At 43.7% G+C, this 19,510-nt stretch overlaps 1 protein-coding gene across 4 annotated transcripts in view; it reads right to left on the bottom strand.

Moving 5' to 3' along the window:
- The window catches only part of RAB27B (RAB27B, member RAS oncogene family), a 161,902-nt gene that overhangs the window by 41,561 nt on the left and 100,831 nt on the right, over window positions 1-19,510 (bottom strand). The window lies entirely within an intron of this gene.

Below are 19,510 nucleotides of genomic sequence, written 5' to 3'. Positions count from 1 at the left end.
CCTAAATTTCCAGGAATTTCTCAAAGCGGAGCTGGCAGCTATAGGTTGCCGCCATAAAATCAACCACTAGGAGACTGGGAGGGCAAGGAGGAGTGTGTATGTGTGTGTGTGAAACTGACCGGCTTATCCTTGGGGAGTGCATGACTCCTTAAGAATTGATCCCAAAGACTTACGTTTTGGGCTGATTCTAAAGGAAATGGTCCTGATGCACAGTGTCTAGAAGTGACATCATTGTGGCGGGGCACACAGGCGCACACGTCTGTTTGCTTGGGCTGCCCACCTGTGGCGTGGGATCACTGGGCAGCTTGCCTCCTCCGGTAACCCTAAAATCTGACCCCGCTCTTAATTTAAGGCAGGCATACGAAGGCTTGGCCCTGAAACCTGTTTTCAGTGATAGTAGCAGTAGAGACAGTAGAGACATGCTGAACGTCTGGCAGTGAATCCTAAGGAACCACAAGAAGACCTCTACACCCTGCACGTGCCTGAATCAGGGCAAAGGACATTTCGCAAATAGGACAGATTAAGAAAAAGAAGTTTCTATTACACATAATTATTGTGCTTCTCTGAGTGGTCATTTTTTTAAAATAGTATGGTATTTCTGTTACTGGGAGCAGTTCAAGACTGATTACACATATTAAAAACTGTAACAATTCTAATAACCTTCCACTAAATTCATTTCAACACAATGAAGCATAATGGCCAACTCATCTCTTTCCACCCTGAGCGTTGAATTAAATACAGACTACCCAAACCTTCAAGAACAGTCTGATGAAACAATTTCACCCACTGTATATAATTTCTGAAAAGCCAGTTAAATAGAAGGGTTTCTGAGGATCTCTGGCAGGCCGTTCTCCAACAAAAATTACATTTTTTGAAGCTATTTAATACAGATTTTAGAGATTCTGCAGCTTATGAACACTATTGTTATAAAGGAGTAATCAGGAGCACTCTGTCTTCTTGCCTCTTTGTTTATGGCTCACTCTATAATACTAACCTATTGTTAAACAATTTGGCAAATGTGTAAGCTGTCAGCACTATACAACAGCCAAATAAATCGCCATGTTCGTTATGTGATATCCTATCAACTCATAAGAATGCCCACTTCATCCCTGTTTTCTGATCTGCTGCAACTTCAGATGCATCCGGAAGTTGGGGGAAAATAGCTTTTATAACCTCTTACGTAATGTGCTATCACAGGACAATCAAGTGACAGCCAATGCAAAATGCAAATAATGTTCTATTAAGTCCCGTTCTGTACTTTTTTCTTTTTTAATGAACGGTTTTGCACACCACTCTGACTCAAGTATTCATCTGATGCCAGTCGTGTTATCCTGACTGTCTAGTCCATTCGTAGGCTCTCCTCAAAGCTCACATACGATCTAGGTCTGGAAGCTCCAAGAATGGGAGTTCATCTAGGAAATGCAGGAGTCAGTCTTTATATGTGGAAAGGGAGCACACCTCCTGTTGTGACCTCCTTCCTATCCTTAGTTAGATTTTGCCTTTAGCCATTTTCTTCTTGCCCTCTCTGAGTAGATTGCTGCCACCAGGAATTATATTCCAAAATAATTTAAATGTTAAGAACGTGTCAGGCTTCTTCATGGGACTATGTGGCCTTGAGGATAGGAATGGGATATAGGAATAACAGATACTCTGGGATAAACAAAAAAAAACCCCACCCCAAAACAAAATTAACTTTTATTTTGATGAGAAACATAACGGTTTCATACTGTTGAATAAGCTTGATGGTTTCAAAGATAGTTCTCAGTTCTTAAAGTTTCTTTACATAGCCTCAGTCACACCAGTATTCAAAAACTTACTTTCTCAGGCTCACACACTGCTTCAGATATCAATTTCTCACTCGAAATAAGCACACAAGACAAAATACACTTGAATTATACTCAAATACCCTCAACATTACAAAATAAACTCGAATTACCCATGTCATTCGAGAGTATTTTGTCTCGTGTGGTGGTGAGACCCAGAGACTTTCTCTCAGGCGCACACACAGTTTGAGTGCTTTAGGTAGAATGAAAGTTCTGTCACAGACACACACACTTCAGGCTTCCATGCAGTTTGCCTTTCTCTCAGGAATACATGGACATTCTCAGGCTACACACAGCTTGCCGGTCAAAACTAGACTGAACTCTTTCTCTCTGCTCAATAACTAACAACTGCAGTTCACTCTGCCCACACTCTCAGTCATCAACCAATCACCTCTCACTCGTCCCTCTCTTTATAATAATAATAACAACAACATTTGATTTATATGCCGCCCTTCAGGACAATTTAACACCCACTCAGAGCGGTTTACAAAGTATGTTGTTATTATCCCCACAACAATAATCACCCTGTGAGGTGGGTGGGGCTGAGAGAGCTCCTAGAAGCTGTGACTGACCCAAGGTCACCCAGCTGGCTTCAAGTGGAGAAGTGGGGTATCAAACCCGGTTCTCCAGATTAGAGTCCCGCGCTCTTATCCACTACACCAAACTGGCTCTTCCACCCCTACGCTTCATCTGTGCCACACCAAACATTTAAAGACACAAACACACATACTTAAAATCATCACACCTCCCAATGTAGATGAATGAAACCCATTGTACTAACAAGTGCATGAGTCTAAGGAGATAAGGCAGGATCTGTATGTTTTCATTAAAGAAATAAACAGACATGCATGTTGACAAATCTGTGCATCACACTTTTATTATCCTACCCTTTTTTCAAGGAACTTGAGGTGGTACCCATGGTTCTTGCTGCCAACATTTTGTCCTCACAACAATACTGCAAGACGAGTTAGGCAGAGAGAGAGTGACTACGTGGGGGGCTGTGGCTCAGTGGTAGCCTGCATCTGCTTTGCATGCAGAAGGCCCTGGGTTCAGTCCCTCACACCTCCAGTTAAAAGCAGATGATGTGAAAGATGAGATCTTAGAGAGTCGTTGCTAGCCTGAGTAAACAATACTGATCTAGGTGAACCAACGAACCAATATAAGCTGGCCAATAACATCAGAAAAGGATATCTGTAGAAATCAGACAGAAATGAAATTGAAAAGCACAGTGAATGAACGAGCTTAGAAGCAAAGTTCCTCTCTTCACAGCAGAAGAGAACTGAGGGAAGGAGGAGGTTGTTCCTCCAGCAGGCCATGTGCCTGTTAAGGCGGGAAAATGGGTCTCTACATGACTGAGGAGAAGCGGCCCCTAATGGAGCTCTAAAGAAGTTAAAGAAACTTCTCCGTCGGCAGGCCTGCGCATGCGCGGTCCCAGTGTGGGACTGCATAGAAGAACGACAATGAAGCCATTGAGTTTCATGATTGGGGATTTGAACTTTGCCTCCACGGTTCTAGGGTTTGATCCAATCAACTTTTCCACAGCTGAAGAAGGGAGGAGAGAACCCCTCTGATCACCCAAAATGGCATTGTTGGGGATCATGAGACCTGCATGAACAAAAACCTCAAGGGGCAGGGCAGTAGTAAGGAGAAGAACTGGGGAAGAATGAGTGAGAAAGCTGTCTGGATACAACCCTAGTCTGACACTCAAACCACTATACTATGTTGGCTTTCACTTTTAGGCAGGGGGGGGGAGCATGTTTTTGAATCATCACAAAACTGTGAATTGAAGCAAAGGTTGCACTTAAAACCTGGCAAAGCAATGCATTTAGGGAAATGTTATTCTTCAAATATGTACCCTGTACACCTGTAAGAGGAGAAATAGTCTATACACCATGTAGCCATTACTCCAGTCTGCCTCTCTAGCGGCAACGCTGTATCAAGGTGGAAAGATTTCTTTGATTACTTAGGTCGAAACTAAGATAAATTAAGGTAATCATAATATAGAGACAAAATATGGAAGAGATAACTGATTTAAATTATTGACATTAAAGTTTAGGTATAAGCAATCAAGGAGAGAGGGGAGAGAACTATTATATAAGCTAGTTGTGCTGTTACATTTTTTGAATATATTTTTCTGTTGTGGCTCAAATGTATCTCACATTTAGTGCTTTGTATTTTATATAAGTTTCGACGCACTTTCTACTGTCATTTCTATCATTTCTTTTTAAATCAAGCATGGAATCATATATGAAATTATCGAAGATGTCACTATTAATTTTGCTTAGTATATGGGGTGCTGTCAAAAATTAAATCTGAAGGCTCAAATGGTTAATAGTGATGGCAGATGACACATTGACCAATAGTACAGCTGACATGTCCAAAGTCCCAGAAGTCCCATATAATCACCCAATCTTAACTTGACTGACAGAAGTGGATCAGCCCGCTGTTGAAGGAGGCTACAGTCTAACCCGCCTTGTGATCTAAGGCAGTTGTCTCCAAAATGAGTGATGCCAATAAAAGCCTATGATTTGGTTGAGACAAATAATTGGACTGGTTTTGAAGTTTGGCTTTGAAACAAGTCCAACCAGATATTTTTAAAAGGGAAGACTCTAGGACAATGACCAGCTGAGCTTAAGCATTCCTTTGGATAGAAAAGTTGTCCCAGAATAACCCACCGTAAAGGGGAACACTCTAACAAGAATGTTCCAACAAGAAGAAGAATCCAGAGCCAGATAAATATGACGCAACTGCAGGTCACAAAGAGGCATAGAGTGTTTATTAAGCCTGTGTAATATACTAGGAGAGCTACTGCAGCATAGAGGTTGGTTGGACTGCAAATTAGCACCCTGCTGGTTCGACTCCCACAACTGCCATGAGCTCAGCAGGTGGCCTTGGGTAAGCCATTCCTCTCAGCCCCAGCTCCCCAGCTGCATTGTGGGGTATTAATAACACTGACTTCCTTCACAGCTCAGAGTGTTGCACTAATCTGTCCAGAAGGGCGGTATATAAGCACACATTATTATTATTATTATTATTATTATTATTATTATTATTATTATTATTATTATTATTATTATTATTATTATTATTATTATTATTAACAACAACAACAATTAATAATAATAATCAGCAGCAGCAGCAGCTATCACGTACCAATTAATTACCACAGTATCCACTTGTGGTAACTTTGCTTGACTCCTCATTCTCATTGCCAACTATAATGATGTCTAAATAAGTAAACTGCTTTTGCTCATGTTTGTCGTGTCTTATCCCAGAGCCTCCCATCTTCTTCTTCCTTGGCTCCCGTCCCAATCAAAATTTAGACTGGAAGTTCCTTACGACAGAGACTTTTAAATTTTGTTTGCGTTGTAAAGTACGTGGATGAAACAAATCCTCTCTAGAACATCCCATTCGTCTGCAAGTCTACACGTTTGCCCACCTCCCACTGCATGGTGCTAGTTGTAGTCCAGCCATAGTAACACCCGCTGGTTGCAAACGCAGTTATAATCACAGTAGCATCCCCCACAACCTCTTGAACAGGGTGTTTTTTTGTCAGTAATCTGGACGAACTACTAAATGTCATTTTATAGCTGGAAACGCTCTCGCAGCTTTGCAGAAAGCGTGTTTAATTACATTATCTCATTTTCTCCCCCTTTAGCATCATTGTGGCTGTCTACATGATTTGCTCTGGTTCATTACGTTTGAGGAGTGTCTTTTACTTAAGGGCGTTCTTTCTTTCTTGTTGCTCATTAAAACAAAACTCTGTAAGAACACTGTAAGAGGACGAGAAAATGCATACGGGCTTTTTCTTCCTATTATTTACCTTTTTGTCGGTGGGGGGGGGGGTTTCCTCACCCCCACTCTGCTCTTGCAGATCCCTAAGTGGAGTTTCTTCTAATGCCTCCTCATACCTGGGGCTGCTAGGACTTCCTGTCCTGCCTAGGCCTCTGTTCTGGGGCAGAGGGCGTTTACTCCTTTGCTGTTTCCTTTCTTTTCCAGTCTCCAAGAGCCCAGGGTCCAGCAAATGTCATCTTCAGCCCTTGGTAGCTTGTACTTTTGGACACTGGAAACCTCATTCTCCTCCTCCAGGTGGAGCCCGGAGATCTTTTGGAATTACAACTGATATCCAGATGACATAAATCAACTTCCTGGGAGAAAATGGCCGCTTTGGAGGGTGGACTCTATGGGATTATACTCTGCAGAGGTCTTTCCCCTCCCAAACTCTCCAGGAACTTCCCACCCCAGAGATGGTAACCCTCCCCTTCTGCCCATACAGAACATCTAGGGCTCAGTAGAAAACAGCAAGAGTCCAGTAGCACTTATAGGACTAACAAAATGTATGGTAGGGTATGAGCTTTCGTGAGTCACAGCTCACTTCTTCAGATCAGGTGCTACTGGACTCTTGCTCTTTTCTACTGCTACAGAGAGACTAACATGGCTACCCATCTTGATCTACGACTCAGTGTAGGGTTCCCAGGTTCCTATACCCTTCTGGCAGGGGGGGGGGGGACACACACAGGACTTACATGTAGTAGTCTCCTCACGTGCACGCACTCCTGGAGAGGCGTGGGGCTATTTCTGGCCCACTTGGGGGCCAGTAAAGCACAGGAGCATGCCCACGGCTGACACAATGTTGTCACTTCAGGAAGTGACATTGCGCACTGCTGGGAGCACACCCAGAGAGCACTTTCTTAAGTTGCCTTCTGGTGGCGGGTGATCTCCAAGGGGGTTGCCATCTCCTGCAAATAGACTGGGCAAACCCCTGGTTGCCCACCATCAGCAGGCAACTAGTAAGCCTAGCTCAGTGGCCTGGCCTCTGACAGTGCAATTCTAAGCAGAGTTACTCCAGTCTAAGCCCATTGAAATCAATGGGCTTAGTCTGGAGTAACTCTATTTAGGATTCCACCATGAGTCACCACCACTGCCTTGACAATGGTGTCACTAAACCCTCCAAGCCCAGATCGAGATGTGCCCTCTAGCAGTTCCAGCTATTCCTTCTGGGCTACCTCTTTGAAAGCAGAACCCCCACCAGTACCCAGGCTTTCTTCCCTTGAATTCAGCAGAGTGCATTGAGTTCCCAGACTTGTTTACCTTAGGGCCAAGCTAGAAGTGACGAATTACATTGGAATGGCAAGTGAACAAACTCTCATGTATTCTTCCCTGTTCACTTGTGCTCCACTCGATCACTACGTGAACAAGGAGGAATACACGTGGGTCTGTTCACTTGCCATTCCAGTGTAATTCATCACTTCTAGCTTGGCCCTCAGTGCAGCTGCTGTCTTCCAACTCTTCCCTTATGCCCAAGTTTCTTCTGCGTAGTATCTACTGAACAGCCCCAAACTGCACAAGGCACATTTCTGTTTCCCCTTTCAATTGACTTTGCACAATCCAGGCAATATGAGCCCCTGAACTTTTCTGTCCAACGAGGTCATTGACAGCAGTAATGAGTCCTATAATTAAAATGAGTTAATTCCTGTCAGTGCACTGGCCTCACTGCATAAAAACAACACAATAAAATAAAATTAAAAGGCATTAAAAATTAAACAAAGGAAAAGGGAAGAGAAACAACAACAGTGTAGAATTTACATACCACTCTTCTAGACAGATGAGTGCCCACCCAGAGCAGTGAACAAAGCCAGTGTTATGATCCCCACAACATAGCTGAGGAGCTGGGGCTGAGGGGAGGGGCTTCCCCAAGGCCACCTGCAGAGCTCATAGCAGTAGTGGCATTCAGACCAGCAGAGTGCAGATTTGCAACCCAACCACTTAACCACCATGCTACAGGGAAGGTTACCTGTCCCCCAGTGGGAGAAGGGGATCCTTTCAGTGCAAGTCTGCTTATGGCAGAGGAAGAAGGGCTGGAAAGATGATAAAGAGCTGTAATCCTTGCTTCTGTAGATACAACCCATTGTGTCATTTAAACAACTGTATGATGCATAGCTCCTTTGCATGAATATCGGCCTAGTTTAATGGGATGCAGTGCATGCACAAAGTCCAGCGCATGAGTTCTTTAGTGTGTGCTTTTCTGCTGGTGAAAGCGGGGTGGGAGGGAAACCTGAAGCCCTTTCTCACAGCATAAGCATATTTAAGATGTGAGTTCAGTCACGGGCCCATGCCCTCAGAAACTGTGGAATAGCGAACTTTATCAGCACTAGACTGGGAAGTTATAATACAGTATCTCATAGGCATACAAATACAAACTCTTTGACATAATCAGAAATCTAGGTAAAAGTTGCCTGAGTTAGTTATTCGTTAGTTAAGTCGTTTATACCCTAATAATTGAAGGCAGCTTCCATCATTCTCCTCTCTTGCATTTTATTATCACAAGAACCCTGTGAGGTAGGTCAGGCTATTGTGTGACCAGCCTAAAGTCACCAAGCAAATTTTCATGGCAGAGGGGGGAATTCGAACCTGGGTCTCCCAGACCCTAGTCCAACACTCTAGTCACTAAACCATACTGACAAAGGTCACAATTTGTCTATAAATTTGCATAATGATAGAAGGGTGTTTGATTTGGGTTATAGGAGTTCTGAATAATACTTGAGTAAGAAAGACTGTTGGCAGTTGCAGCAGCAATGAGACATAATAATAATAATAGGTTTGCAGAGTAGCAGTAACAGCACAGTGGAAATAAGTAGACAGACTTCTGTGATTCTAGCTCTATAAAAATACTTTACTACATAATAGGATAAAAAGGGTACATTTGATAGGAAAAAAAACAGTTTCTGACTACATCTTGATAGTCTCAACTAGGTACTAGAGAGAGAAAAGCTTAGACTGCATGGTCTAGTGAAGTAGTAGACCCAGACTGCTGACTACTAAACAAAGAGCAATAAAACCTTAATATATGTTGCTAGCTAATTGCCCTCAATAAACTGGCTCATCAAATAGACAATCCTGGATTCTCTCATTAAGACTAAAGACTCCCACTTTCTCTGGTGGGAACTTCTCTCAAAGCCTAAGTAGTCCTATGTTAACTAGCTATCTGACTAAACAAAAAGAACAACAATTTAACTCTTTCACGACTGAGCGTAGGACACTTGCACAGATTCCAACAAAGACTAACAGTGAAATCTTAAGTAAAGATGGGCACGAACCGAAATACGAACCAAAATTAAGCACGAACCAGGCCAGTTCATGGTTCACAAACCACGGTTCGTCAGATCCCATTTCTGACGAACCGCCACGAACCTTTAGGCTGGTTCATTTGGTTCCTTTTTTGGTTTGTCTCTGTAGATAGCCTGGTGCCAATCAACCAGTTTCCTAGGCAAAAGGGGATGGACTTCCAGCAGACCTTCTGCTGACCCGGAAGTGAACTTCTGCTGGCCCAGAAGTGACCTTCTGCTGACCTGGAAGTGATGATTTTCTGACCTGGGTGTGGCATTTTCACAAACCAAATGAACCGGTTCGTGAACCAGGGGCAGGTTCGTGAAAGTTCATGGTTCATGATTCGTGAAATTTGACGAACCACGAACCACATGGTTCATTTTTTTTTCTGGTTCCATCTCTAATCCTAAGCAGTTAACTCCTGTCTAAGCCAATTGATGTCAATGGGCATAGACTAAAGTAACTCTGTTTAGGATTTCATTGTGAGCCTCCTACAACAGATCAAAACAACAGCCATTATCTGTTTTAGTAACATTGTTTTGCTCCAGCACAGTAAGGCTAGCTTTGTGGAATGCAAGCACTGACAGATGCAATAATCTCCGTGACAAGTATCGGTAAAAAGGCTAAAGCAGACGATTAACCCCTCTGGAACCTCCAGGAGCAGTTTTGTTGATTCTTGCTGCTAAAATTCAAGTCCAGTAACACCTTAAAGTCCAATAAGATTTTCAAGGTATAATCTTTCAAGAGCTGAAGCTCTCTTGTGTGATGAAGGGAGCTTTGACTCTCAAAAACTTGATCATCTTGTTGGTCTTTAAGGTACTACTAGACTTGAATCTTGCTGTTCTACTGCAGAACAACATGGCTACCCACCTAAAACTGCCACTAAAAGATATGCTGGATGATATTATTGCCTGTATGCCCTTTCATGTTTGCGTTTATCTGCATTGAGCAAATAGCAACTCTTTGAGCATGTGGTTTGCATCAGGAAAAGAATACGGAAGGGTTAACTCTCTTGTGCCCTGGTTTTGATATGAATTGTCTCCTGTAGCAGCTTCTAAGCCTAACCAAGATCAGTTCATGGATTCCTTACCATCCTGTCCAATCGGGGCCTTGTATCATTAACACAGATTAGTTACCAGGGCTTTTTTTCTGCAGGACCGCAGTGGAACGGAGTTCCAGCATCTCTTGAAAATGGTCACATGGCTGCTGGAGCAGTGCGGAGGGGAATCTAAACTCCTCTCTGGCTGATTCCGCATACGTTGGATAATGCACTTTCAATGCACTTTACCAATCGTTTGAGGTGGATTTTTTGTTCCACACACAAAAAAATCCGTTCCAAATGATCTATAAAGTGGATTGGAAGTGCATTATCCAACGAGTGCGGAATCACTCTCTGTCTGGAGAGCAGGGGGCGGGGTCACCAGCCATGTGACCATTTTCGCCAAGGGCGATTTAAACTTTAAAAAACCTCCCCCTTGTTCCAGCTGACCCAAAGTGATGTCATTGTGCGACCCTGGGAGCATGCGTGCACTTTGCGCACATGCATGTGGTACCAGGGGTACTACCTCCCGCCAAGAGTTGCCCCCTGGGCTGGCAACCCACTGAAGGCCAAGCTACAAGTGACAAATGACACTTGAATGGCAAGTGGATTGAGTGGAGGGCAAGTGAACAGGGAGAAATACACTTGCTGTTCAAGTGTCATTCGTCACTTGTAGCTTGGCCCTCAGTTCCACCCCCTCTTTTCCCAGAAAAAAAGCCCTGCCCCTCGTACACTTTAGCAATTCATTCAGCTGGTGCATCTCAGATGTATTCTCAATGTCTTTATGGGGGAAATGACAGATCCTTGAGATTTTTCCGAGAAGGGTTTGCTCTTAATAAGGATCTCTGGGTAGATCCCGCAAAGGCATGCATATGAAAATGGTTATTGCAGAACTGGTCACACCTCCATGGATTTTTCTCGATACAACGGCTAAGCAGGAATCTAAAATTTTGCTCCTATGTCTTTGCATCTGTGTAAATAAGAAATTTTCCAAATGAAAACATGGGTCAAAGCATTGATATGGTCACAGCAAAGAGATTTTAAAAAATAATAAAAATTATGCAAAGTATTTCTTTCTCCTGATATGTTTCAACCAGTTCTCTTTCTCAAAGGACATTATATTAAACATAAGAATATGCAGTCACTTATCTGAGGTTGTCACAGGGAAGCAAGAGTGACATCCCCCTGCTTCATATGTTGAGATGATTTAGTGGTGGCGGGGACATTGCTCAGGCTACAGAGATCGGCACAAGAGGGTAGCTGTTGCTCAGTAAGAATTAAACTGCATATCATAATTGCAATGGAATATGAGTTATCGTTGGGGTGTACTGGCTTGAAATAGGTTTGTGACTAATCCTTTGAAAGGGCTGCAAAATCGTACGTGTTAACAAAGTCAAACTAATCAGCTGTTCTGTCCCAGCACTACAAGGCAATGTGCTGCAAAGCAGAGCGAGCGAGCCTGACCCGCCTGCCAATGCGTCAACAGAGATATGATTCAGTATCCTGCTGAGAGGCAATGTGAGATTTGTGAATGACCAGCAGTCAACAAGGCCTTCATTCTCAATGAAAAGCTTGGCTCTAAGCTGGCAAAGCAATGAATCTGCAAGAAACATTTGGCCACGAAACAGCTGTTTGGAATGGACGGACACCTGGAAGAAAAACCAGGTGGAAGCTTGAGGGAATCAACTATAAAAGTAGGAAACTGGTGCTGTAGGGATGTGAGGGGAAAAGAGGAATCAGATGGCAGGTGAAGAATTTTTATTAAGGATCTGTAGATTAGGCGGGATCTACAGGACCTTAATGAAAATTCTTTCACCTTGTACCGGGTTCCTCTTTTCCCCTGCATACTGGTGCGGCCATTGTTTCTCCAGCGCTGTAGGGATAGAAACAGGAAATATCATAAGTAACAGCTGTATCAAAGGGTATCACATGACATCCACATGCATACAACTATGTGAACATGCTGAAATCTTACAAAAAGAAGCATGACCTAAGGGCTTATCAGGAAATGCTTAAACAAGGCTTTCCTACAAGTCTAACAAAATACCCTTAAATCACAAAGGATGGTGTGTGTGTGGAGATAGGGTCTAGGGTTCCAGGTCCCCCAGGGCTCAATACCAAATCAGCCCTTTGCATAACACCATACTTCCACACCAAGCCAGGTTCTTGACCCATTCCCACACCTCCCCCGACACCGACCAGGTGAGAGGTGACGGGGGAACAGAGCCTGGCAGCGAGGGACCCCCCTCCCCACCAGGGGTAATAGGAACCCTAACAGGGTAATTCATGAAAAAGAAGTGTTTTGATAGACACTATAGGTTGAGTGTCCTAGACTGCAGCTTTGTGAAGCTGCCAGAGGCATGTTCCCATAGGGAAGGACCATCTTTTCTCTGTGGGGACAAAGATGAGGCTGTCTTTCACACTGCCATCTCCAACAAATAATCACCAACTTGTGGCCAGGCCAGCACACAACTCTTCATCGCCATCTGTTCCAGCCCTTTCTGCTAGGGCTGCCTTCCTCATCTGGATTCTTCTCCCAGTAGGATTGCCATTCTCCCGCCGGGGGTGGGAGATCCCCACTCCCACCCTCCACCCCCACTTACCTGGCTGGTGGGGGAGGCATGGACCTACTGGAGTGTTCTCCGGGGGTGTGTGGTGCAATCCTGAGGGCCAGATCCAGCCCACTTAAGGCCTGAATCAGCTCGATTCAGGCCTGAACCAGCCCAGATCAGGCCCCTGAGGAGCACGGGAGCACTCCCACGCTTCAGAGCAGCCCATTCCAAACCAATTCGGGACTGATCCTGGAAGATTCAGGCCTGAAAGGGGCCGATTCTGGCCCAAATCAGTCAGGATCGGGCTGCTGTGGAGTGCAGGAGCACTCTCACGCTCCACAGCGGCCTGTTCCAAGCTGATTTGGGCCTGATCCAGGCCAATTTGGGCCTGTTTTGCCCCCCCCACCCCCTTGGAGTGCGGGAGTGCTCCTGGGGTGGCTGCAGCCTGTGCGGATGTCACTCCCCAGAAGAGACATCATTGCGTGGGCCTGGAAGCACGCGCGCTCTTCCCGCTCACAGAATGGACACCAAAGCAGGTAGGTGCTAGGGCCCCCACCTACTGCCAGGAGGGCAGGGGGACCTGGCAACCCTGCCTCCCAGCTCTGTAGGCTCCTCTCCTCGTCGCTGCATCCTTGCAGCAGGATTTAGCTCGAAGCTAGCCCATTTTCCTGGGCTAGGTAGGAAAAGCCCCTGGCTCCTTTGGGCTGGGACTGCTGTTTTCCTGAGGCTTCAAAAGGTCAGCCGGCCTGCTGCTCTCAAGCAAGCTTTTCTTCTCAAGGAGGCCTTTACCCCAGAGGAGTCCTTTGCTCCAAAGGGAACTAGTGTTGGTGGGCCTTTCTTCCGACTGCTCCCCCTTTGCTGCTGCAGCCCTACCTGGCTCTCTTCCCAACTCTGCCCCTAGGCAGCTGCCTTCTGTACCACTTCACTTGGGTGCCCGTGGCTTTGACAAGCTCATTTACTTTGTCTAACAAAACCCGAGGCAGTTGGTGGTGATTTGAATTGGGACCACAATGCTGAGGCAGACAGATAGTCGCATATTTCTCCCTTCTGCTGTTTCTTGGACACAAAGGCTCTACCTACCCAATAACTACTGTGCATAAAATTTCCCCCTCCCAGGGCTAAAGCAGTTTGGGAGATGTATGCTTTCTATGATGGCGAATGAGCAAGCTGCAAGGCTAAAGCCATCCAGTTTTTAAATAGTTTCCCCCCTCAACTGATGTGGTTCTCAGTCAGTGTGGATTAGAGGACTGGGAGACTGGAATTGCAAACATCGGCATGCTTTCATTTTTAAGGCAGATGGCCTGAGTCAAGATAAAAGGCAACACTAAAAAAGGATTAATTAGCATCTGCCAGAGAGGAATGCGAACTATGAAAAATTGATCATTAATATTCATTCATGCTTAAATACAACTTCCATTTCACCCTGTTTGTATCTCTGGCGGAGCTGCACTTCCACAAATGACTAAGGTTTACCTTTGGAAGTTGTTTTTGGAAGAGATGAATATTCATAAATGGAACTCAAGAACAGTGAGTTGGATTCTGCCATCAATAGAGTTAATTTGCCATATAAACAATATCCCCAGGATGGTATGTTTTTATACACACACACACACAGAGACACACACACATATGCAGGGGATCCACAAGGACTTGCAGGACGATGTCGTTTACCTTCCCTCCTAGGGTTACCAGGTCCCCTTACACTCCCGGACTCATCTTTTCTGTGTCCTCTGCATGTACGCAAAGCACATGCGTGCTTCCGTACCTGGGCAATGACATCACTTCCAGTGACAGCACTTCCAGGTGATGTCATCATGCAGCACAGAAATGTGAGCGTGCTTAGCAGCAGGTTGATTTCAGCCCATTTGGGGTCCAAACTGGCCTGATGCGAAGCACAGGAGTGCGTTCTTGTGTCAGACCGATGACATCACTGCTTGAAAGTGACCCTGGGAGCACACCCAGGAGGCTCGTTATCATGCCTTTCCCCCCGCCAGCCAGGTGAGTGGTGGGGTGGGGGGTGGGGGGTGAAAGCGGGGGATTCCCCACTACCATCAGGGGACTGTCCCTAATCCCCACACTATGTCCTCTTCTGTTCCTTGAAATATCAGCTTCCCTTCACTTTCCCCTGTATTGATCTCCCGATACTATTCTCAGTTTTCCTTCTCCTGGCAACCTGTAGCCTCACCTTTTCTTTTTTCTTTCTCTCTCTCCCATGCATCAACCGACCCACTTTTTTCCTGCTTCAGCTATATTTATTATTTATTTAATTCATTTATACCCTGCCTTTCTTCCCAATGGGGACCCAAAGCCACTTACATCATTTTCCTGTCCTCCTTTGGATCCTCACAACAACCTTGTGAGATTAGAGCATGCATGGTTAGCCCAAGTTCACATACTGAGCTTCCACAGCAGACTGGGGAATCAAACCTGAGTTTCCAGATCCTACTGTAAAACTCTAATCACAGCACCATACTAGCTTTCACAGGGTGGTTGCTGTTGAACAATAGCAAGCAGCCAGGCCTTGGTGAGTCATGCAAGTTTTGAGGTAGCAAGTAGCTTGGTGGTTGCTGCCAGGCCTAGCCCCAGAGATCTCCTTCAAAGTTCAAAACAGACCTGGAAAGGGCCCTGCACCCTTTTGCTTACAGTAACCAAGGCTTGTAGACTGGCAATACTGTTGTGGTTGCCTAGCAACAGATACCAAGGCATTTATTACCTGAAACTATGGGCACTGCTTCTATTGTTTCAGAGAGTTTTAACTCCCCAACATATTCACTTTTTGATTTTAGATTTTTCTGAAAACTTGGGGCTTTTTTTAGGTTTGTAGAAAGAGCTGTCTTGTCTGTTCACGCCTCCAATCTCTGGATGTAAATACCCACAGATTTGTCCAGGATGAAAATTAGTTATATTGATGGTGATAATGGCTATATAGATATAGATAAATAGATAGGTAAAATAGGAGTTCTAAATACTGAACTTTGAACTTTGAAATAAATATAAATGTATATGTGTAAATTTTAAACCAAGTAAGATGCTTTAAATATTGTATAAAAGCAACATCCTACCCAATTAAATAAAATTGAGCTGATTTAGAGAAAACTGCCAATTCTAAGGGGCTTACAGCTAGGGTTGCCAGCCTCCAGGTGGTGGCCGGATATCTCCTGGAATTACTAGTGATCTCCAGGTGACAAAGATCAGTTCTCCTGGAGAAAATGGCTGCTTTGAAGGGTGGACTCTATGGCATTACACCCGCCTGAGGCCCCTCACTTCCCCAAACCCCACCCTTTCCAGGCTCCACCCCTAAAATCTCCAGGAATTTCCCAACCTGGACCTGGCAGCCCTACTTACAGCCAAAATATATGGCCTACTGGGATGGAATAATTTTCAAAAACAGATGAGAGGTTTTTAAATTGCACAAGAAAAATAAGGGCTGATTCCAGACGACTAACCTGAAGGTGCTGCATGCCGCCATGTTCCAGATCGCGACGGGGAAAACGTGAAATATCGCATTTTCCCCGTCGCGATCCGGAACATGGCGGCATGCAGCGCCTTCAGGTTAGTCGTCTGGAATCGGCCCTGGTTAGTAAACTATAAATATAGGAATTAGAAAGAATGTTATCAACATGATGTATAAACAGCACTAAACTCCATCAAGAGTAGTAAAAAATATCAACTTCAGCCTCCATATTGTGTTGGAGACATAGTAATCAGGAAGATACATGATTTTACATTTGGTGGCTATGCGCAAAATTAAGCCTTTTTCAGCACTATATCTTCAGAGTTAGGAAAAATAAATAAGTGATAAGCTTCTATGCAATTCAAGAATAACTTTATTGGAATATTTCCCCTAGGAAGTGCAGGCAAGACATGAGACCCTAATTAAAAACTTATCAATGGTGGCCAGAATATTAGTAGCCCAGAAGTGGAAAATGAAATCCGTTCCACAAGTTTCATTACGGCTGCATAATGCATGGTATACTAGGTTTTTAAACAACATTCAAACATCTTTAGGAGAAGAAAACATTCATACGACAACCTTTTTAATACATGGCAAACTTTTGTTTTGTACTGGAACATTATTAAACTGGATAAGTGTGTAAGAAAAGAAATTTTACACTGCGTATAAATAACTAGCCAAGCTGGTAACGAAATATTCATTGTGTATAGTGGTGGTGAAAAGTGCTGTCACAGAAATACGGATCAGAGCACGTTATACTTAGTGATGTATTCTAGTGAACTTTATATGAACTTTGTATCAACTTGGCTGTAGCTTTTTCTAACTTGTTGCATAACCGCACAGTTGCTCTTTCATCTTTGACAGCTAATTAAAAATAGTGAACAGTATCAAGATAAATGTTCTCTAATCACAGAATGGACCAATGACAATCTGCTCACTTAATTTCTTCTGTCATTTTGATTGATTTATATTTTTCATCTTGCAACTGGACATAGCGTCGCTTTTTGGCTAATTAGAATGTCACATGATTGAAAATATGAATAATTAAGTCTTAAACCAATCATAGTTTATCTATGCTGTCACACGAAAAAGATCTTAGATTTTTGCATAAGATAACATATACCTTTACCTAACATATAAAAGGTGCTAACTTAGACAACAGAGCCGTTTCCACATGGCTTACCTTGTTCCGGAAAACAGCGAAATCTCACACGAAATCGCTCGAGAAGATGCTGTTATCACGCAAAATCGCGCGAGAAGATGCTGTTCTCGTGCGATTTCGCACACGATTTCGCTGTTTTCCGGAACAAGGTAAGCTGTGTGGAAATGGCCCAGATCAGAGTTCTGGCTGAAAGAAATCTCTTAAAGATTTTGGTTGAGAAAGTTATCTTTGTAATGTGTGCTATGGGAACCTTAATGCATTCCATAGTAAATGTGTTTGATTTAAACAAGATGTAACTGAGAGATGTTAGGAAACTTACAGTGCAATCCTAAGCAGAGTTACTCCAGTCTAAGTCCATTGATTTCAATGTGCCTAGACGGGAGTAGCCCTGTTTAGGATTACACTGTTAATTCTTGTTGCCTTTATTTGTTCCACCTTTGTAGATTTTACATTAATAAGCATTTATATTTTGATATCTTGCTTCCTTAAAAAGACAAGAGTTTATTTCAATGGAAGAAAACTTTAAACTCTAAAAAGGAGTCTTTTAGTGCAATCCTAAAAAGAATCACCCCAATCTGGAGGACTCGCCTTTGGATTCTGCTGTTTGTATCTTGGGGGGAGAGTATTGCAAGAAGAAGAACCCTACAAATAATTTTGTACTGACAAGCAGCCTCTTTAAAGGAGTGGACCTGTTTCACGTCTTAATGGAAGGTCTGGAAGTTGTTCAGGACTTAAAATAAAATCTTTAAAATAAAATCTGCTACAGTGCCATCAAGTCACAGCTGACTTATGGCCACCCCTGCTGGAGTTTGCAAGCCAAGAAACAAACAGAGGTGGTCTGCCATTGCCTGCTTCTGCTTAGCAAGCCTGGTCTTCTTTGGAGGCCTCTCATCCAATTACTAATCAAGGCCAACCCTGCTTAGCTTCTGAGATCTGACAAGAACAGGCTCACCTGGGCTATCCAGGCCAGGGTATAGTATTGGTAAAACAATATTTACAGTATTTGTTTGCAGATATGCAAATCAGTATTTGTTTCATCTTTATAGGTTTCTAATAAAATACTTATTTTAAAAAAGCAACCTCTTCCAATGACCCCGAGGATTTCTGTACTGCTGTCTAAGCATCTAAGGGGCTTCTGTTACATTGTCTGCCTGTTCAGTCGGTCCACATCGTTGCAGACTGTGGGGTTCAGGGGCTGAAACTGAGAATGAAGTGGTTTCCTGAAAGCTACCTGGAGACTTCAGAGGTGAGATTAGTTTGTAATTAAGGACTCTTTAACTAGCTGACCCAAAGCACTGCTTTACCATAATTAATTAATTAATTAATTAATTAATAGCCTGCCTTTCTCATTGACACTCAAAGCAGATCACACAGTATAAGTCAACATGATCGTCGATCGGGACATTCAATAACAATGCAATAGAATAAGGATAACAGAAATTTGAAAACAAGCAGAAATCCGAGACACAGCTGGGAGGAAAAAATGCCGAAACAAAGAAGCAGCAGACGGATATGACATATTAAACAACATGGAACTATCAGTAGGAGTATATTTGTAGCAACAGGCACTACACAGTAGTATACGAGACACAGTATATATGGGGTTTTCCTGTTCTAGAAGTCTGTATGATTTAAACTAATAGGCAGCAGCTCTCTTGGTCTCGGGCAAAGAGGTGAACATAGAGTGGCCGTTTAAGTTAAGTTAAGAAACTATAAAAGTTTCTGCTGAATAGTGGCTCAAAAGGAAAATGTACAAGGCATGTAATTCCTTGAAGATGTGTGTGTGTGTCCGTATTCACTGATTTGGCTGCCACCAATGAGAGATGGCTTTGAGGTTTGAGGTGGTGATTGTGATCAAATGTAGAGATACTTGGTAACTCAAGAACCCTACATTATACTATTCAGGGCTTTTTTTCTGGGAAAAGAGGTGGTGGAACTCAGTGGGTTGCCCTCGGACAAAATGGTCACATGTCTGGTGGCCCCGCTCCCGATCTCCAGACAGTGGGGAGTTTAAATTGCCCTCCGCGCCGCTCGGTGGTACGGAGGGCAACCTAAACTCCCCTCTGTCTGGAGATTAGGGGGCAGGGCCACCTGAAATGTGACCATTTTCAAGAGGTTCCAGAACTCTGTTCCACCATGTTCCAGCTGGGGAAAAGCCCTGATACTATTGATTGGCAAAGGGGGCAAAGTCTTTCTAGACCAAGAGCCCAAGAGCAGATTGTCTGAATTTACTTGGTATGGTGACCCACTTAAAAAAAATACAGAACATGCATGAATCAATAAAGCTGCAAAAACCTGGGATGTGCTTCCACAGGTTTCATGACCTGCTTTTGGTTCGGGAGCCACAGGTTGTGAAAAGTTGCTTTTAAACAT

This window comes from Eublepharis macularius, chromosome 8, assembly GCF_028583425.1.
Source record: "Eublepharis macularius isolate TG4126 chromosome 8, MPM_Emac_v1.0, whole genome shotgun sequence".
In the NCBI taxonomy this organism is placed as follows: Eukaryota; Metazoa; Chordata; class Lepidosauria; order Squamata; family Eublepharidae; genus Eublepharis; species Eublepharis macularius.
The sequence above is the reverse complement of the archived record's forward strand: the minus strand, read 5'-3'. Positions and strand labels throughout refer to the sequence as shown.